The sequence below is a fragment of the Pseudorca crassidens genome, chromosome 12, assembly GCF_039906515.1.
Source record: "Pseudorca crassidens isolate mPseCra1 chromosome 12, mPseCra1.hap1, whole genome shotgun sequence".
Taxonomy (NCBI): domain Eukaryota; kingdom Metazoa; phylum Chordata; class Mammalia; order Artiodactyla; family Delphinidae; genus Pseudorca; species Pseudorca crassidens.
Genome location: NC_090307.1, coordinates 39,717,119 through 39,739,480, shown reverse-complemented (window position 1 = coordinate 39,739,480; position 22,362 = coordinate 39,717,119).

Sequence of the window (22,362 nt, the reverse complement as noted above, 5' to 3'; positions counted from 1 at the left end):
GCTTGTTGCCTCTGATTTTGGTGATGACGTTATAGTGCAGGAGCCGGGGCCCCATCACAAAGCCGGGCAGAAGCCAGAGGAACTGAAGGCAGATCGGAGGGAAAGCGGTGGAATTGCTCACCCGGCTGCTGCTTAGGACACTGAGGGGAATCAACAAATCGGCAACAATGTGTGAATTATGGAATGGCTGCTGCTTCACTTCTGCGTCCCTACCCCCAAATCTCCCAGGAATGTCCCTTGTGGCTCACCTTGACCGTAAATATACAAGAAAGGAAATTATGGGAAATGTAGTTCAGCCTGTCAAGCGGGCATATTACAAAGGCATCATGCCTATACCCCAGTTACCCCAGTATCTCTGTGTAACTGAACTCTTTTCCTGCAATACATTCCCCTCTGTTCCTATCTCTGCCCTTACCTATGCCTCAGCTCCAACAGTACCTCCAATCTTATTAGCCCCAATATGTCCCCATGATATTTGATACTTTCATTAGAGCACCAGTCAAATGTATGGTTTTTATTTATTTATGGGTCTATCTCTCCCACTGGACTCTAAGCTCCTTCAAGTAATATGCCATCTTCTCCCTGATATTGTTGAAATTGATAGCTTAGCACATAGTAGGTACTTAGTAAGTTTGAATGACTGCAAGAAGTCACAATGTTTCTGATCTTTAGTGTGTTTTGGATAAAATAGTATTCCAACTCAGGAGGCCATTGCAAAGATGAGCTCTGCTAGTACTCTGCTCCTGGTAGGTTATTATGGAAGCTCCAAAATTCTCTGCTGGCCTAGCCCTATGGCGTGTCAGATGGCCACTGAGGAGGCTCTGTCAAAGTGGTCATCCTGGAACCACCCAGGTCAGGGAGGTGGCAAAATCTTGAAGAGTGCTATATGTTTGCAAAGCTCAGGGAGGAGATGCATTGATAAAATCCCCTTTTTGAGGGAAGACAGGTATGATACTTACATATGAGAATTCCCCAGTTAGTTGGAGATAAAATGATCCCAACCTTGGTGAAACCATGGTCAAAGGGATATGTTGTCTAGGGAACTGAAGAGTTAGTGTGACATTTGACCTAGATCTTACTCAGGTAGTGAGCATGTCAGGTTCAGATCCAGGTAAGCAAGGTGTCATCTTTCAGTATATTTGTTTATTGAACACATATTTACCAAAGACCTACAATATTTCTAGTGCTGCATGAATGCTGGGGGTACAGAGGAGTTAATACATGTAACATGCTTAGTGTAGTGCTTGGTGTCTATAAACTCAAATATTTGCTAATATTGTTATCATTATTATTGCTACATATAGTTCTCAATTTATGCTCTACCTTTGTAGACATGAAGTTGTTGTCTATTCTCTATCTTTCCCTGTATTTGGTTGGATCCCATGATGTGTCATCTAAACTGATTATCTGATTCTTGACGAATTGCTATAATTTATTGAGTTCTTATGTACCAGGAACTGTGCTAACTAATTTCACAAAAAAATGTGATTAGATTCAGTTGCATAGAATGTAAAAACTCATCTGATTTCTTTCTACCATGTAAAAAGATGCCTGGAAGTAACAGCCAGGGCTGGTAAGATGTCATGTCATTAGAAAGCCAGGACTTTTTCTATCTTTTTATTTTACTAGTTGCAAGGAAAGCTACGGAAAGCAGTATTTTAGCTGGGCGGGGGGCATCATTGCCCTGAATAAAAACTGGACTCTATTACCAAGAAGAAAGGGGAGGATGGCTATTGAGTGGCGTCATAGCCTTGTAGACCCAAGCACCTGATTCTATCAAAAGTCAAAAGATGACCTCTCCTCCTCTGCATCCCAGATTCTTTTGAAACCTGAGCAAAATAAGAGATGCCCATAAGTATTGTAAAGGTAAAATTCTTGCTCAAACATGGCTTAGAGGGGAGGCTGGGTCACTCTCAGACCTGTAATAGGAAGTCTGGCAACATGGTGCACTGATCCAGGAATGCATTTTGAAAATTGACTTGTAGAAATTTCAAGGGTCTAAAGAAAAGACATTGTCCAGACCTGGTATTTCTGTTTACCTCTGCTCCAGCCACTGAGGGAGAAACTTCTGCTCTGTGTCAAAAGGAAGACAGATGTCAGTTTGAAAAGGAAAGAAGCAGAGGGCCAGTTGCCACCTCTCACCAGGACCCAATTCACACTCAGGGAACATTTGATCCTCTGGGCTCTGAGGGAAGTTTAATTGAAATGCAAAACCCAAAGGTCAAAACCATGTAAAATTTAAAGGCCATTTTTACTATTTGACAAGGAACAAATTGTAACTTTATATTGCTTTTAGATGCAATTTTGCTCAGTGAAATTAGATTATGCTCAACTAAAGCACCTTCTTTAGAGCTTTTAGATTAAATATTAGAACTTATTAGAAGGACCTTGATTTCGTCGGTAAATACCAAGGAAAATATTTGGTGGGAAATGCGGCTGCCTAATTTGCATTAATACAAACGAGAACTATTAAGCTTAGTTGATTAGCATATTCATATGTACTGTAGTCCCCATGTATTTAAAATAGATTCTGCTAGATTCTGATTATAAACTCAGTGTATGTATAACGCTGTGAACCAGAGTCTTGGCAATAGATTGCATACTGACTGAGGGTGAGGGCGCCAGTGGGAGGTAAATTTCGAACAGAATACTGGTCTCAAGATTGTTTTCATAACCTGATACCATGCAGAGCCAGCCCCATCCTGAAGGCTCTAAGTAGCAAATGAACTGATGGATTGTAACCCAGGATGGAGCCTAGGGGAGCAAAATATGTCCAAATAGATATTTGTGAGTACATGCGTATTTCATTTATTTACTTGTTTGTTCCTTCACTAACTCAACACCTATTTATTATGTGCCCATCACACTCCAGGCACTGGTGCTGGTGCTGGGGTGACTGCTGAGAACAAGGCCCACCCTGAGAACAGGGTTCATTTCTTCAAGGAGCTCCAGGAAAGTACTGCTGGCTTGCCAGATCTGGAGCGGATCTTCTGTCTTCCCACCTGATTCTGTGACCTGGTCCTTTCACAGCTGGGGGTGGGAGGAGCCCGGGGAGACAGGGGCGAGGCAGACTATAGCATGTGGCTGCTCCTGTGCTGGGGGCCTGCAGATGATGCCCAAGCTACCACTGCCCTAGGAGGAAAAGGCCCAGCCCGAGGAAACTGGGGAGCGGGCCATTGAACCTGGCCTTGAAGGATGGACAGGATTCCAGAGGCCTCTCAGTGGGAACGAGGGAAGAACGTAAGCATAGGCGTGGGGAGAGAGCACAGAGTCCGGGCTGGGGGCTGCAGTGAAGGAGGGACTGGAAAGAGAAAAATGCCTGTTGGCACCAGAGATTGGCCCATTTCCCTTCCTGCCAGCTCCCTGCTGCTGGGGTCTGATTTGGTTACTTGAAAATCAGTTTATTCTTAGTTTGTGTAAACTGATTTTTTTTCTTTTGCAAATAAATTAATAATCTCCCTTGGACTTAAAATTTAATTCTAAGATGATTTAATTTTATTTCTGATAGATCTTTTAGGATCTCTGTTCCCACCCCCATTCATATTCAGTAGTTATTATATATATTATAAATATCCTGTATACATAGAACATGTAACAAAATATATAATAATATTTTATAGAATAAATAATCATGCCCAATCCCTGATCTGGCATTTCCATTAAGTTTCCGAGAGCAGAGAACAAGGTTAGACCTCCAGGAAACCTAGGACTGTGGTGGGTGTGACACTGGGTAGGTGTCCTGGGCTACCTCTTTCATCTCTTCCCCTGCCCAGGCACATTCCCCATGACATATGGGATCCATGCAGTTTGGGACCTTATTCCCCCCCAGGAAGGTCACTTTGTGTTCTCTGTTCCCCCAAATGCATTTCTTCTGCATTTCCTGTTTCAAGGTTATGACTTGAGGTGATGTTGTTGGTCAGTGAGCAGCTAGTACACTTAAATATGTTGATACATACAGCTCACAAATAAGGTCACTGCCCATTAACGTATAAAGGTCAGAGCCCTCTGGGGAGGGCAGCACTCTAAAGGACGTTGGCACTTCCTTGTCCCTGTGTCTGTCCTGGTCCCAGGGCTTCCAGAGCACGCATGTGTCAGGTAACACCTTCTGAGATAGTGGGTAATGCTGGGAGCACACAGCAGGGCAGGAAGGTAGCAATCATCACTCTCCTGATGATTCCATTTATTTTCTCTTCTCTTTTGTGCTGTCACATTTCTGGGACCCAACCTGTGGATTTCTGGGACCCACCTGTGGATTTTTGGTGCCAGAAACAATTTTAGACATTTTATTCTACAGATAAAGAAGCAAAGGCTCAGGGAGTCCTGAGATGCGCCTCAGTGATACAGTCCACCCAAATGTCACATCTTCTCAACCTCAGCCCAGAATGAGTTACTGATGATGCCCGGCCCTTACTTGGTTTACATTGATCTAAGCTGCCCTGTGTGCATCGTAACGGGATGTAACAGGTTTTAAAGCGTCCACAGGAAGAGAAAAGCTCCACAGTTTGTGACTTGCCTTGATTCTGGACATTCGTTCATCCACTCATTCCTTTATTCTTCTAACAATACTTACTAAGCACCTCCTATGTTCTAGGTTCCGGAGATGAAGCCATGAGCAGAAAGAAAAAGCCCTGGGCTCGGCAAGCTTACCTTCTAATGAGTGAAGCAAGGCAATACAAAGGTAGCTGCCAGGTGAGGATAACTGCTCTGAGGAAGGATCCAGAAAGATAAGGACGGTGGACGGTGAGCAGGATGTTGTCCTGAGAGGGGGGTGTACAAGGCATTATTAGGAAGCATCTGAAGGTAATGAGGAAGGAGACATAAGGCTACCTGGGGAGAGAGGGTTTCAGATAGAGGCAGAAGACACAGCTGGTGGGGCAGGGACAACTAGGCCGGGGGAGGGGAGAGAAGGAGGACGGAGGGCACCAAGGAACAAGGACCAGATCACGGACGTGCATGTTGGGGGGACAACACATGATGCATTATCCAGTGGGTGCCTTTTGATAGTGAAAGGGTGTGGTGTTTGGAATCACACAAGGACAGACATAAACGATAGGGTCCTGGGCAGGCTGGGGTGCACGGCATCTGCTGTGAAGATCGGTGTGAGGCCCTGGCTCCTGCTGTGGGTGCATGAGGAACTGCCATCCTGACAACATGCTGAGGAGGGGCGGGGGCAGAGGCAGGGAGAGTCAGGATCATTGCAGTGATTCAGGAGGGAGATGAGGGGCTGGGAGCAGACGGGGCATGGAGGGGGAAGAGTGGTTGGATTTCAGGTACATGTAGATGGTGGGGCTGATGGGATTTACTGGCAGGTTGATGGAGGGTGGGAGAGAAAAGAAGAGTCAGGAATGACTTCATGCCTGAGTGACTGAAAAGACAGTTGCCTCTACTGAGATGCTAGGATACTGTCCAAAAATCAGGCTTGAGGAGAAATGAAGAGGTTGGCTTTCTCCAATGCAGCAGACTGAATATTTGCATTCCCTCAAAATTCCTATGTTGAAACCCAATCCCAAACGTGCCAGTATTAAGAGGTCTTTGGGAGGTGATTAGGTTGTGAGGGTGGAGCCCTCATGCATGGCATTAGTGCCCTTTTACAGGGTCCCAGAGAGCTCCCTAATCCCTTACACAATGTGAGTTTACAGCAAAAAGACAGCTGTCTATGAACCAGTAAGCAGGCTTTCATCGGACACCGAATCTTCCAGTGCCCTGATCTTGGACTTCCTGCTTCCAGAACTGTGAGCAATAAGTTTTGTTGTTTGTAAACCAGCCAGGCTGTGGTATTCTGTTACAGCAGCCTGAATGGATTAAGACAACCATATTATCTTTGATGTAACATCAAAGTGAAGGTGTCATATGTAGTAGAGGTAGGAGGCATCAGGATATATATTTGGTATTGGAAGTCCCCAGGGACTGGATGATGTCCCAGGGAGAGTGAGTCTAGACAGGAAGAGAGGAAGGACTGGGCCTGGGCTCTGCAAAGTTTACAGGTTGGGAGAACCAGGGAGCCCCAGGAAAAAAAAGGCTGAGAAGGAACAGACAGAGGGGTAAGTAGGAAGCAGGGGCTGTGTGTCCTAAAGTCAAGTGAGGAAAACACTTCTGGTTTCCATCCTTATCTACTCACTATGGCATTGCTGTCACTGGGACAGTGACTTGGGGGCAGGATTTAGTTTTAGGAAGAGGAAAGCAGCGAGAGGTCAGCCCTGAGGCCTGAGCCATTGGCCATACTGAGAGGACAGTGACTGCTGTGTCATGAGCAATGTGTACATCGGGGGAAGGGAGGATGGAATAAGAGAAAGTGCCTTGAGCTAACCTCTCCTGGGGGAGCAGGAGTGGTGGGTGTGGAATGTTCCATCTGGTTGACCAGGTTGCAAACATTCCTTGTTCTGTGGGCCACTAGCATGCTATCATCTGACCCGAGTTGCACCTGTAAAGTGTGCCTGGCGGAGAATGAGAGCTTGTGAGTAAGAGGCCAGACAGACATCAGGCCCCTAACTCTCTGGAATAAAAGAGTGGAGGAGAGATGGTGTCAGGCCTATAGGGGCAGGGCTAAGAAACAGCACTGGGAATTACGGGCAAGCACCAAGACCAGGAACTTATAAAATAAGGAGAATATGGGGTTCAGATTCGAGGACCAGATCTAGCTTTGCCACGTCCTATTTTGGCCTTTCTGAGCCTTTGTCCCTTTGTCTCTAGAACTGGGTGTATTCCTGCATCATCTGGGTTTCTGTAAGAGTTAAATGGAATAAATTATGCTAAAATCAATCTATGTACACCCAATTCATTATAAAAATACAATCATTCATCTTCTTTGTCATTGTAATTTGTGTTACCTCTTTCTGTTTAAATTGAAACAGATGTGGGGGATTGTTTTCTAAGGGGAAAAAGAAAACAAGCAAGGGGGGAAGTAGTCGTTGGTTGGTGGGTAATGGAATCTCAGGGGAAAAAAAGGAAAGTGATTACAACTCCAGTAAGATCACTTCCAGTGCAGGGTTGACAGTGGTGGTGAAGATGTCATATTTATACGTAGCTTTGTGGCTGTCAACAGGCTCCTTTACACTCTGTCTCATTAAAGGAGGCCGGCTCTAATATGCCCTTCCAGAGAGCCTGTGATGGAAATAATGGTGGGGCCCGAAGCTAGAACAGCTTGCCGAGCAGAAGTCTAGTTCATTCCCCCATGCTTAAGAGGGTCGCCTAGACGCCCCCATCTCCCTCCTTCTCTCATGACACCATCTGGGGCTGCCTATGAGAGGTGATGGCTCTGGGAGCCCCAGCCCTGGCTTCCATTCTCACGTAGGGGTGGGAGGGGGCACAGCCTATGAAGTGAGCAAGCCCTCAATCCCAGGGAGCGTATGCCCAAACGCAGGGACACGGTGGAGTGATGGACTTCCCAAATGTCTGCTCCTTGTGGCCAGACCATGTCCACACCACGTGTTAGAGGATGGCACGTAGCCCTCTATGGACTCTACCACTAACCCACCCTCAGATCCTGCGGCCTTTGACACCAGCAGGGTCTCTAAGGAATATGATAACCAAAGTGACGTTCTGACTCAGGAAGGCTTAAGTAGGGGCATCAGGCTGACCCAAATCCCCACCCTGGGGGTCCAGGGCAGGGGTGTTTCACTGTGGGCAGCAGGGAGGGGACTTGGTGGTGGACTCAGACTCTGGAGTGTACAGCCTAATAAGGCCTAAACAGGAAGGTCAGAAAGGTCAGGCTTGTAACAATGGGCCTCCCAGGATGGTGGCTGAAGCGAGTTTTCTCTGTAGCGCCTGCCTTGCACATGGCAGTGCCCTGAGGCCTAGGTTTCCCTATGAGCACAGGGTTCTCCTTTGGTCCTTCTTGCTGGAGCTGTATGATGCTCACAGCCTGCAGTGTGCTCTCCCGGGGCTGGCCTTGAAACCCCTTCTGGTGCAAAATTCTGCATGGCTTCTCCCACATGTGCAGTGATCTCCTGGGTCAAACTCGTCTCTTCCAGCTCCAGAGGCAACAGGTGTGTCTCCCCTTCCCTGTGTGCGTCTCCCAGCAAGAGTCTGGCTCAGGGTGCAGGAAGCATCCAGGAACGTGAAACCCTGAGGCAAGGTGGTGAGGCTCCACTGTGACAGCTCCAGCATCAGCGAGCAGGTGGTGATGGTGCCAGGAGAAGAGGGGATTTTAGGTTCCACTGTGTCAGAAATCGGCCCTCGTGGACCCCTCCTCCCTTCTCCACCTATGGCCCAGGGGCCTTGTGTTCGCTCGGGGCTGGATAAAGCCCAGTCGGGAAAGAGACCGGTCCCCTTCCCAGACAAGACCACCAGGGGGCAGCGGAGCACACTCGCAGACAGCCTGCAGCCGCGGGACCAGGAACCGGGAAGGTCCGCAGAAGCTTCTGACACAGGGGAGACAGGCCTGGCAACCCGGCGGTCAGAAACCATCCTCAGAGCACACTGACCCCTCTCAGAGAATGGGAAAACTGTGCTTTGGCTTCAAATCAACCAGCTTCTGTTTTTACACAGAAACTGGCCATCCTTAGTAACCTCATCATCATTTTGTTCTGGACCGTCACCCTTACTTCCTTGGCGTGAAGAGCCCAGAGAGGTTGTGTAACTAAACTGAAGACACACAGCTATGAAAACTCGGTTTTTCGCGGTGAGACTTTGATCCCCTGGGACCTTCCTCATTGCTTCCCAAAGATGAATCCAGTCCTCACCTGGGAATCAGATGAGGTGATTTATACCTCTTTATACCTCTACCAGAATCTCTTGGTGGGAGGGAATGGTTGCCTGGAATCTGCATTTTTTTTTTTTTTTTTTTTTTTTTTGCGGTACGCGGGCCTCTCACCGCTGTGGCCTCTCCCGTTGTGGAGCACAGGCTCCGGACGCGCAGGCTCAGCGGCCATTGCTCACGGGCCCAGCCGCTATGTGGCATGTGGGATCTTCCCGGACCGGGGCACGAACCTGTGTCCCCTGCATCGGCAGGTGGACTCTCAACCACTGCGCCACCAGGGAAGCCCTGGAATCCGCATTTTTAACAAGCTCTCCAAATGATTCTGATAAACATGCTAAACGGAACCCTGCCCTTGTGGGGGGACCTGACCTGAACCAAATCGTAAAGAAAGTGAATTTTTCCTTTAGTCTCCCTGCACCCCCTCCCCACTCATGCAGAGCTTACTGTCACCCTGCTCCCGCCAGCCCAGGGTGGCAACTGCTCACCTCTGAAATCCCCCTCCGCCAAGGGCTTGTCTCCACCACTCCCGGCGTCTCTCCCCGCCCTCCGCCCCCACCAAGGCTGATGGTGAGCCGCCTTTTACCACCATCCCTTCCAAGGTGACAATAAGTTAATCTGTTTAGAAAACTCAGTTCTAGTGGGATTAAGATAGAAAGTGGCCCCAACAACTGGTCAATACCAGTTATCATGGGAATTTAAAGCAGGGCTTTCTGGACAGAACATCACAGTCTGGGCTCTTAATCCGGAAGTGCTGGATTACATACAGTAATACAATAAGGATGGGAATTTTGGGGATGCGTAGAGATGCATTCTGAAAGATAGAGATTCTTGACATGGGGGTCGGTGTTTGAAGGGTGTTTTACCTACCTCGTGGAGGCAACTTTTGTTGAAAAGAGTATGTATTGCTTTTTTCATTACAGAGATAATATATGTGCATGCAAAATAGCCACACAACATAGAAAATTATAAAGAGAAAATTAAATACACAACAATTGCTATCATCCAGCTGGGTTAAGATATGAGACAACATCTGTCCAGATGTCTCTCTATAAATGTGGACATGATGACAATAGCTGGACCACTTTGAGCACCTACTATGTCAGAAATTGTGTTAGGTGCTTTCCATGCATTCTATTATCTAATCCTCACATGGCCCAGGGGCTGGAGGTGACAGTTTTATTTTTAATGGATGAAGAAACTAGAAATAGAGGAGTTGTCTAATCTCTCCATGTTGCACTATTATGTGACAGGGCAGGAACCTAACCCAGGCTTCCTTCACTCCTGAGCCCAGGTACTTATTCACCTTCTGATCTTACTACCTAGGCAGGCACCTGCACACCCTGTAGACACACACATAGAACTTGCACAACCTGGCAGATACACATGCAGGTCTCATACACACACCCTGCAGACACCCCTCCCCCACCAAGAGACACACAGAACTCACATGCAGATATACCACACATGAACACACAGAACTCACACACCGCACAGACATGCCCCACAGACACACAAACACACCCTGCAGATACACACATACCACACACAGCAGTCCCTTACACCCTGTAGACACACAGAGAATTTACACACAGACACTCCCGACACATACAGAACTCACACACGTGCACAAGATACACACACACGCACACACTGCAGACACACATAGATCTCTCATACACATACTGAAGGTATGCATGCAGAACTCACACACATAAACCCATTGCAGATAATCACAGAAAACTCACGTACACCACAAATATACACACAGGACACACACAATGCAGACATACACGCCACACAGACACACCCACACCAGATGTAGTCACATCCATACAGAGATGCATAGACCCACAATACACACACAAGCTCTTCTGAAATCTGTGGGTTTTTTTGATATTCAACATGTATATAGATATTTTATTCTTTTGAAAGCCTGCATGTATTCCATTGCATAGGTCTACCATAATTCTGATCAAATCCTATTGATGGCTATCCACATATAGGAAAAATATTTGAATTCCAATAAGCGGACAATAATGAAAAGTTACTGAGTTTTCATTATGTGTCAGATTACATGCATTATATTGTCTAATCTTCACAACAAACCTGTCTGTAACCCCATTTTGCCGATGCAAAAATGAGTTTCAGAGGGTTTTAGAGCTTCTAAGTGACAGAGCCAGGAACCAGAGCTAGAAAATATCTCCAGACTTACCCACAATATGAGTTGGCTTTCAATGAACATCCTTGTTCATACATGTCCCTGTTGGAAAAATTCCTAGAGGAGGAACTCCAAGTCCAGGGTTGTATGCATTCTCCATTTTATACACGTTGCTAAATTGACCTTCAGAGACGTGTACCAATGAGTAAACTCCTTAAGCCCGTGTGCAAATGCTTTATTTCCCTTTAATTTTGCCAGGACTGGGCATTTTTAATCTTTGTCTATTTGTTAGGTGAAAAGTTATGTCTAAGTAACAGACAAATCCTTTTAGGGAATCGGGTTTTGACTGACACGGTCAGAGAAGTGGAGGAACAATGTGTGGGCATTGAAAGAGGAGTATTCTTTTATTTGGAGACAGGGACAGTGGAATTAGCTAATACTGTATGGTTCTTAGTGGTCTCAGGGCTTCGAATGTGTTGAGTTGCACGTAGAGGCTCTTGAAGCTTTCTTGTTATAGTGACACTCTGTCCTGAGGCTCAGTGTTTGGAAGTTTGCATGCTGTAGACATAGACCCAGTGAGTTGTAGGAGGTGGAGGAGAGCATGTGAAGGTGCCGCCCACCTCATCTGTGACACTGTACGCAGAGGTCTCCTGGACACATGGAGGGTGACATAAGAAGCCACCTCAAAGGCACATTGGTGGTGATTTTGGACTCTGGGTGTGGACCATTTATTCTTGGCTGCTACTCAGGCTCCCTTGTAAAGCAGGCATTACCAGAGCAGCTCCATGGTACTAACTGCTTTTGCCCTCCAGCCTGAGCTGGTTGCTGCCAGCAGATTCCATCTTGCTGTGTGTTTCAGGCCTGCATCTCACACAGGTAGCTGCTCGCTACTCAGGTTTTACTAGACCATGATAGATGGTATAGGCAGCTTTGGAGGTACAGCTGGGTCTGTGTCACATCCCCAGCCTTCCCCTTGCCTCCTCTTTGGAAGGTGCCTATACTAGCCTTGCCCTGTCTTCATCACCACCTGCCAACCTCTTTAGCTCAGTTCAGCACCCCTAGAGCTGGGCAGTGCCAGGCAGCTCCCAGAGTTCGCTCAGCCGTTGCAGGTTTGGCCCACAATCGAAATTGCAGCTATTGCCGTCTCAAATTCGACCTTGCTGAGCTTTACTTGCAGCTTTTTCTTCTAGATTTTTCCTGCCCAAGAGATTGGATTTTCTACTTCTGTTGTAAATTACTTCTAAGTGGGTTCCTTTGCTGTGGTGGAAGAGAGAGCAGAAAGGAAAGTAAATGCCACCAGGGAACCGTCCCTTCCATAGTCCAGGTGGCCTGAAGACTTGCATTTCTACAGAGAGAGGCTTTTGTCCCAAGATCTGGAGCCCCAGAAAAGAAGCTGAATTACAGCCAGGAGAGAAAGCATAAATTCTTTCTCCAGTGTCTGAAAAAATATGTCAAGGACTCCAGAGAAGTAGACAGCAGGAGTAGATAAGAATAGTTAGCTTTCCTTTCTCCTTGGGCTTGTCTTAGGAGGGGCTCTGCAGCCCTTGACTCCAGGGGTTGATCAGAGCTTCACCTTGTCCAGCCTGGGTGCTGAGAGTGGCTATGTCTGGTGCACTTCTGGCCACCCTGGTAGTTCCATAGGAAGAGGGGGGGCGGCGGTCCCAGAAAGCATGGAGTTCAATATTTTTCTTAAATACAATGGACTCTCTTCATTCACATGAATGTTATTCCCAATTTCTCTTTCATATCTTTTGTATTATTTTTATCATACATTTTACTTTAACATATGTTGTAACACAATTCATTGCTACTACTTTTGCTTTAAACAGTTATCTTTTAGAGCTATTAAAACAAGAATAAAGAAAAATTTATTTTACTTTATTAATTCCATTTTCATTCCTCTTCATTTTATCTTGTGTTGAGTCCAGTTTCTGTGTGGTATCATATTCCTTCTGCCTTTACAAATTTCTTTGATCTTTCTTCAAATATGGGTGTTCTAACAATGAGTTTTCTGTTTTGCTTTGAGAAATATTTGTCTCATTCATTTTTAAAAGACTTTTTTTTTTGGGGTGAGTATAATGTATTGACAGTTTTTTTCAGTACTTTAAAATGCCGTTTTATTTTCTTCTGGTTTGTGTGGTTCTGATGAAAAGCCTATTACTGTTCTTTTCTTTTTTGATTTTATTTTATTTATTTTTTTACACAGCAGGTTCTTATTACCAGAGCAGCTGGTAATAAGTTATCCATTAGTTATCCATTTTATACATATAGTGTATATATGTCAATCCCAGTCTCCCAATTCATCACACCCGCCCCCCCCACCCCGCCCCGCTTTCCCCCCTTGGTATCCACAGGTTTGTTCTTTACATTTGTGTCTCTATTTCTGCTTGCAAACCAGTTCATCTGTAATATTTTTCTAGATTTCACATATATGAATTAATATACGATATTTGTTTTTCTCTTTCTGACTTACTTCACTCTGTATGACAGTCTCTAGGTCCATCCAGGTCTCTACAAATGACAAAATTTTGTTCCTTTTTATGACTGAGTAATATTCCATTGTATATATGTACCACTTCTTCTTTAACCATTCGTCTGTCTATGGGCATTTAGGTTGCTTCCATGTCCTGGCTATTGTAAATAGTGCTGCAGTGAACATTGGGGTACATGTGTCTTTCTGAATTATGATTTTCTCTGTGTATATACCCAGTAGTGGGATTGCTGGGTCATATGGTCTGCCCATTTTTGGATTGGGTTGTTTTTTTAATATTGAGCTGCATGAGCTGTTTATATATTTTGGATATTAATCCTCTGTCCATTGATTCGTTTGCAAATATTTTCTCTCATTCTGGGGGTGGTCTTTTTGGTAGGTTTTTTAAGGAATTATTTTTAGGTCTTGTCAGCAACATCAAAAGCAAAAGCTTTTAAGTTTCATTAGGTCCCATTTGTCTATTTTTGGTTTTATTTCCATTACTCTAAGAAGTGGATAAAAAAAGACCTTGTGGTGATTTATGTCGAGTGTTCTTCCTATGTTTTCCTCTAAGAGTTTTATAGTGTCCAGTCTCACATTTAGGTCTCTAATCGATTTTGAGTTTATTTTTGTGTATGGTGTTAGGAGTGTTCTAATTTCATTCTTTTACACGTAACTGTCCAGTTTTCCCAGCACCACTTATTGGAGAGACTGTCTTTTCTCCATTGTATATCCTTGTCTCCTTTGTCATAGATTAGTTGACCATAGGGGCATGGGTTTATGTCTGGGCTTTCTATCCTGTTCCATTGACCTATATTTCTGTTTTTAAGCCAGTACCATATTGTCTTCATTACTGTAGCTTTGTAATATAGTCTGAAGTCAGGGAGTCTGATTCCCCCCGCTCTGTTTTTTTCCCCTCAAGACCACTTTGGCTATTTGGGGTCTTTTGTGTTTCCATACACATTTTAAGATTTTCTGTTCTAGTTCTGTAAAAAATGCCATTGGTGGGGTTCCCTGGTGACACAGTGGTTGAGAGTCCACCTGCCGATGCAGGGGACACGGGTTCGCTCCCCGGTCTAGGAAGATCCCACATGCCGTGGAGTGGCTAGGCCCGTGAGCCATGGCACTGAGCCTGCGCGTCCGGAGCCTGTGCTCCACAACGGGAGAGGCCACAACAGTGAGAGGCCCGCGTACTGCAAAAAAAAAAAAAAAAAAAGCCATTGGTAATTTGATAGGGATTGCACTGAATCTCTACATTGCTTTGGGTAGTAGAGTCATTTTCACAATGTTGATTTTTCCAATCCAAGTACATGGTATATCGCTCCACCTGTTTGCATCATATTTAATTTCTTTCAGCAGAGTCTTATAGTTTTCTACATACAGGTCTTTTCTCTCCCTAGGTAGGTTTATTCCTAGGCATTTTATTCTTTTTTTTGCAATGGTAAATGGGAGTGTTTCCTTAATTTCTCTTTCAGATTTTTGATCATTACTGTATAGGAATGCAAGAGATTTCTGTGCATTAATTTTGTATCCTGCAACTTTACCAAATTCATTGATTAGCTCTAGTAGTTTTCTGGTGGCATCTTTAGGATTCTCTAAGTATAGTGTCATGTCATCTGCAAACAGTGAGTTTTACTTCTTCTTTTCCAATTTGTATTCCTTTTATTTCTTTTTCTTCTTTGATTGCCATGTCTGGGACTTCCAAATCTACATTGAATAATAGTGGTGAGAATGGACATCCTTGTCTTGTTTCTGATCTTAGAGGAAATGCTTTCAGTTTTTCACCATTGAGAATGATGTTTGCTGTGGGTTTGTCATATGTGGCCTTTATTATGTTGAGGTATGTTCCCTCTATGCCCACTTTCTGCAAAGTTTTTATCATAAATCGGTATTGAATTTTGTCAAAAAATTTTTCTGCATCTATTGAGATGATCATATGGTTTTTCTTCTTCAATTTGTTAATAAGGTGTATCACATTGATTGATTTGTGTATATGGAAGAATCCTTGCATGCCTGGGATAAATCCCACTTGATCATGGTGTATGATCCTTTTAATGTGTTGTTGGCTTCTGTTTGCTAGTATTTTGTTGAGGATTTTTGCATCTATATTCATCAGTGATATTGGTCTGTAATTTTTTTTTGTAGTATCTTTGTCTGGTTTTGGTATCAGGGTGATGGTGGCCTCATAGAATGAGTTTGGGAGTGTTCCTTCCTCTGCAAAGTTTTGGAAGTGTTTGAGAAGGATGGATGTTAGCTCATCTCTAAATGTTTGTTAGAATTCACCTGTGAAGCCATCTAGTCCTGGACTTGTGTTTGTTGGAAGATTTTTTTTTTTTTTTTTTTGCGGTACGCGGGCCTCTCACTGTTGTGGTCTCTCCCGTTGCGGAGCACAGGCTCCGGACGCACAGGCTCAGCGGCCATGGCTCACGGGCCCAGCCGCTCCACGGCATGTGGGATCTTCCCAGACCGGGGCATGAACCCGTGTCCCCTGCATCGTGTTGGAAGATTTTTAATCACAGTTTCAATTTCATTACTAGTGATTAGTCTGTTCATATTTTCTATTTCTTCCTGGTTCAGTCTTGGAAGGTTATACCTTTCTAAGAATTTGTCCATTTCTTGCAGCTTGTCCATTTTATTGGCATAGAGTTGCTTGTAGTAGTCCCTTAGGATGCTTTGTATTTCTGCATTGTCTGTTGTAACTTCTCCGCTTTCATTTCTAATTGTATTGATTTGAGTCCTCTCTCTCTTTTCCTTGATGAGTCTGGCTGATGGCTTATCAATTTTGTTTATCTTCTCAAAGAAGCAGCTTTTAGTTTTATTGATCTTTACTATTGTCTTCTTTGTTTCTATTTCATTTATTTCTGCTCTGATCTTTATGATTTCTTTCCTTCTGCTAACTTTGGGTTTTGTTTGTTCTTCTTTATCTAATTCCTTTAGGCTTAAGGTTAGGTTGTTTACTTGAGACGCTTGTTGTTTCTTGAGGTAGGCTTGCATAGCTATAAACTTCCCTCTCAGAACTGCTTTTGCTGCATCCCATAGGTTTTGGATCATCTTGTTTTCATTGTCATTTGTCTCTAGGCATTTCTGATTTCCTCTTTGATTCCTTCAGTGATCTCTAGGTTATTCAGTAACGTATTGTTTAGTCTCCATGTGTTTGTGTTTTTTTATGGTTTTTTCCCTGTAATTGATTTCTAATTTCATAGTGTTGTAGTCAGTAAAGATGCTTGATATGATTTCAATTTTCTGAAATTTACTGAGGCTTGATTTGTGACCCAAGATGTGATCTATCCTGGAGAATGTTCCATGCGCACTTGAGAAGAAAGTGTAATCTGCTCTTTTTGGATGGAATGTCCTATAAATATCAATTAAATGTATCTGGTCTATTGTGTTCTTTGAAGCTTGTGTTTGCTTATTAATTTTCTCTTTGGATGATCTGTCCATTGGTATAAGTGAGGTGGTTAAGTCCCTCACTATTATTGTGTTACTGTCAATTTCCTCTTTATAGGTTTTAGCAGTTGCCTTATGTATTGAGGTGCTCCTATGCTGGGTGTGTATGTATTTATAATTGTTATTTCTTCTTCTTGGATTGATCCCTTGATCATTATGTAGTTCCCTTCCTTTTCTCTTGTAACATTCTTCATTTTAAAGTCTATTTTATCTGATATGAGTATTGCTACCCCAGCTTTCTTGTGATTTCCATTTGCATGGAATATCTTTTTCCATCCCCTCACTTTCAGTCTGTATGTGTGCCTAGGTCTGAAGTGGGTCTCTTGTTGACAACATATATATGGGTCTTGTTTTTGTATCCATTCAGCAAGCCTGTGTATTTTGGTTGGAGCATTTAATCCTTTCAAGTTTAAGGTAATTATTGATATGTATGTTCCTATTACCATTTTCTTAATTGTTTTGTGTTTGTTTTTGTAGGTCCTGTTCTTATCCTGTGTTTCCCACTTAGAGAAGTTCCTTTAGCATTTGTTGTAGAGCTGGTTTGGTGGTGCTGAATTCTTTTAGCTTTTGCTTGTCTGTAAAGCTTTTGATTTCTCCATTGAATCTGAATGAGATCCTCGCAGGGTAGAGTAATCTTGGTTGTAGATTCTTCCATTTCATCACTTTAAATATGTCATGCCGCTCCCTTCTGGCTTGTAGACTTTCTGCTGAGAAATCAGCTGTTAACCTTATGGGAGTTCCCTTGTATGTTATTTGTCGTTTTTCCCTTGCTGCTTTCAATAATTTTTCTTTGTCTTTAATTTTTGCCAACTTGATTAGTATGTGTAGGCATGTTTCTCCTTGGGTTTAACCTGTATGGGACTGGGACTCTCTGCCCTTCCTGGACTTGGGTGGCTATTTCCTTTCCTGTGGTAGGGAAGTTTTTGACTGTAATCTCTTTAAATATTTTTTTGGGTACTTTCTCTCTCTCTTCTCCTTCTGGGACCCCTATAATGCGAATGTTGTTGCATTTAATATTGCCCCTGAGGTCTCTTAGGCTGTCTTTATTTCTTTCCATTCTTTTCTCTTTATTCTGTTCCACAGCAGTGAATTCCAGCGTTCTGTCTTCCAGGTCACTTATCCGTTCTTCTGCCTCAGTTATTCTGCTATTGATTTCTTCTAGTTTAATGTTCATTTCAGTTATTGTATTGTTCATCTCTGTTTGTTTGTTCTTTAATTCTTCTAGGTCTTTGTTAAACATTTTTTACATCTTCTCAATCTTTGCCTCCATTCTTTTTCTGAGGTCCTGGATCATCTTTACTATCATTATTCTGTATTCATTTTCTAGAATGTTGCCTATCTCCACTTCATTTAGTTGTTTTTCTGGAGTTTTATCTTGTTCCTTCATCTGGTACATAGCTCTCTGACTTTTCATCTTGTCTATTTTTCTGTGAATGTGGTTTTTTTTCCCACAGTCTGCAGGATTGTAGTTCTTGCTTCTGCTGTCTGCCCTCTGGTGGATGAGGCTATCTAAGAGGCTTGTGCATGTTTCCTGATGAGAGGGACTGGTGTGGGTAGAGCTGGCTGTTGCTCTGGTGGGCAGAGCTCAGTAAAACTTTAATCCACTTGACTGCTGGTGGGTACAGCTGGGTTCCCTCCTTTTTGGCTGTTTGGCCTGAGGTGACCCAACACTGGAGCCTGCAGGCTCTTTGGTGGGGCTAATGATGGACTCTGGGAGGGCTCACACCAAGGAGTACTTCCCAGAACTTCTGCTGCCAGTGTCCTTGTTCTCACGGTGAGACACAGCCACCAACCACTTCTGCAGGAGACCCTCCAACACTAGCAGGTTGGTCTGGTTCAGGCTCCCCTGGGGTCACTCCTCCTTCCCCTGGGTCCCAATGTGCACACTACTTTGTGTGTGCCCTCCAAGAGTTGAGTCTCTGTTTCCCGCAGTCCTGTCACTGTCCTGCAATCAAATCCCACTAGCCTTCCAAATCTGATTCTCTAGGAATTCCTCCTCTTGTTGCTGGACCCCCAGGTTTGAAAGCCTGGTGTGGGGCTCAGAACCTTGACTTCAGTGGTCAACTTCTGTGGTTTAAGTATTGTCCAGTTTGTAAGTCACCTACCCAGCAGTTACAGGATTTGATTTTATTGTGATTGCACCCCTCCTACCATCTCATTGTGGCTTCTCCTTTGTCTTTGGATGTGGGGTATCTTTCTTGATGAGTTCCAGTGTCTTCCTGTCCATGATTGTTCAGCAGTTAGCTGTGATTCCGGTGCTCTCGCAAGAGGGAGTGAGAGCACGTCCTTCTACTCAGCCATCCTCTATTATTGTTCTTATCTTCATTTCTCTGTAGGTAAGATGTCATTTTCCTCTGGTGGCCTTCAACATTTTTCTTTGTATTTGGCTTCTAGTAGTTTTGATATGGCATGTATGGTTTTGTTTTATTATTTTTTTCCCTGCTTGGTGTCATAATTATCATTAGTTTTGGAAAGTTCTCAGCTCTTTATTTTTCACATGTATCTTTTTCTGTCCCATTGTCACTCTCTTTTCCCCTTCTCTGTACTCCATTTTTTTTCATTTGTTTGTTTTGTTTTGTGTTTTTGACCCTCCTCCTCCTCTTCTACTACTATTACTTCTATTACTACTACTAATCTTACTACTTCTACTACTCTTACTACTACTACTATTACTACTGCTACTACTACTTCTACTACTACTACTACTACTACTACTACTTCTCCTACTACTACTTCTTCTACTACTAGTACTTCTACTCCTACTGCTACTATTGCCATTACTACTGTTTTATTCTCTTTCTGTTTCAATTTGGGTATTTTTATTACCCTATCTTCAAGTTCACTGATTTTTTCCTCAGCTCTGTCAAGTCTACTGATGAGTCTTCATGTCTGTTACTGTGTTTTCATTTCTAGCTTTTCCATTTGACTCTTTTTTCTAGTTTCCATTTCTCTGCTAAAATTACCAATCTGATATTGTATGTTACACATCTTTTCATTAGAGTCTTTAAGGTATTAATTATCATTATTTTAAATTCCGTGATTGTTCCAACATCTGTGTTATGTGTGTTTCTGCTTCTGTTGATTGCATTGTCTCTTGATAGTTTTTTTTTTTTTTCCTTGCTTTTTGGGGAAAAGATATATCTTTTTTTTGTTGTAGTTGTCATTCAATTCTTTTAAATTAATTAATTAATTAATGTTTTAAACATCTTTATTGGAGTATAATTGCTTCACAATGGTGTGTTAGTTTCTGCCTTATAACAAAGTGAATCAGCCATACATATACATATGTTCCCCTATCTCCTTCCTCCTGCATCTCCCTCCCTCCCACCCTCCCTATCCCACCCACCCCAGGTGGTCACAAAGCACTGAGCTGATCTCCCCATGCCACGTGGCTGCCTCCCACCAGCTAACCACCTCATGCCCAGTAGCATATATATGTCCATGCCACTCTCCCACACCATCACAGCTTACCCCTCCCCCCGCCCCATATCCTCAAGTCCATTCTCTAGTAGGTCTGTGTTTTTATTCCCGTATTACCTCTAGGTTCTTCATGACCTTTTTTTTTTTCCTTAGATTCCATATATATGTGTTAGCATATGGTGTTTGTTTTTATGTTTCTGATTTACTTCACTCTGTATGACAGACTCTAGGTCCACCTACCTCACTACAAATAACTCAATTTCATTTCGTTTTATGGCTGAGTAATATTCCATTGTATATATGTGCCACATCTTCTTTATCCATTCATCCGATGATGGGCACTTAGGTTGCTTCCATCTCCTGGCTATTGTAAATAGAGCTGCAATGAACATTTTGGTACGTGACTCTTTTTGAATTATGGTTTTCTCAGGGTATATGCCCAGTAGTAGGATTTCTGGGTCATATGGTAGTTCTATTTGTAGTTTTTTAAGGAACATCCATACTGTTCTCCATAGTGGCTGTATCAATTTACATTCCCACCAGCAGTGCAAGAGTGTTTCCTTTTCTCCACACCCTCTCCAACATTTATTGTTTCTAGATTTTTTGATGATGCCATTCTGACCAGTGTGAGATGATATCTCATTTTAGTTTTGATTTGCATTTTTCTAATTATTGATGATGTTGAGCATCCTTTCATGTGTTTGGGGCAGTCTGTATATCTTCTTTGAGAAATGTCTATTTAGGTCTTCTGCCTATTTTTGGATTGGGTTGCTTATTTTTTTGTTATTGAGCTGCATGTGCTGCTTGTAAATTTTGGACATTAATCCTTTGTCAGTTGCTTCATTTGCAAATATTTTCTCCCATTCTGAGGGTTGTCTTTTTGTCTTGTTTATGGTTTCATTTGCTGTGCAAAAGCTTTTAAGTTTCATTCACCTTATCTTTGATAAAGAAGGCAAGAATATACAGTGGTTAAAAAACAGCCTCTTCAGTAAGTGGTGCTGGGAAAACTGGACAGCTACATGTAAAAGTATGAGATTAGAACACTCCCTAACACCATACACAAAAATAAGCTCAAAATGGATTAAAGACCTAAATGTAAGGCCAGAAACTATCAAACTCTTAGAGGAAAACATAGGCAGAACACTCTATGACATAAATCACAGCAAGATCCTTTTTGACCCGCCTCCTAGAGAAATGGAAGTAAAACCAAAAATAAACACATGGGACCTAATGAAACTGAAAAGATATATCTTGTTGAAAGACATACCTTGTGTAGGACACTTGAGGCTGAGGTAAGTAGTTTGAATGTTTGAACATAGGCATGGCTTTTTTCTGTTAAAACTTTGGCTTGGGGATTTGCATAAATGTAGTTAGTTCATCTGGATTTAAGATTCACTGTTGCTATGGTTACCTTCCATACATCACATGCTTCCGATTCCTCAAGCACTACCCTATCTTGAGTTTGGGTGTTGATTTACTGGAGAATTTTTCTCAATGTCTCATCTACTCTTAGCTTTGGGCCTTCCCTTTATGCTATGCTTCAGAGAGTTTCTTTTCATGCTCTTGTCCGTCTGCCAGCAGTATTCAACTATCACTTGTTACCTGATGATTCCTAGCCTGTGGTGGGGAGCAAGTGTATCCTCTGTTCTTCTCATTAAGTTTCAGTATTACAAAGGCACTGTCCCTGGGCCTCAGGGCTGCAGTCTTCTCAGTGTTCCTGTCCTTCTCTGGGGGGGAGTTCTGGGCCCACTTCAGATCTTTGCTCCTCTCGTAAAGGAGAAATTGTTTTGTTTTCTCTGTGCTCTTCCCCCAGATGCAGGGGAAGCCTTCCCCATTGCCCTAAGTAAGATAGTGTGTGTTGCCTTCTCCCAGCAGTTTAAGACTTTTATTATGAAGAGGTGCCAGGCAAGGAGACCCTGGGTGGTGTTTTATGACTTTCCTGTAGCTGCTACTGATCTCTTTCCTCAAGCTTGCACTACAAGGGGACACTTCTTCTGGACTCTCATCAATCTTTTTTGTGATCACTGGTTAAGTGCATACAGCAGAGCCTGAGAACAGCTGCATGTTTCCCTTATATCTACATCCTCACAAATTCTGTATGCTCTTGAGACCCATCACTTGGCCTTAACAGTTCAATAAAAATTTCACCTGAATTCTCATGCATGTCCG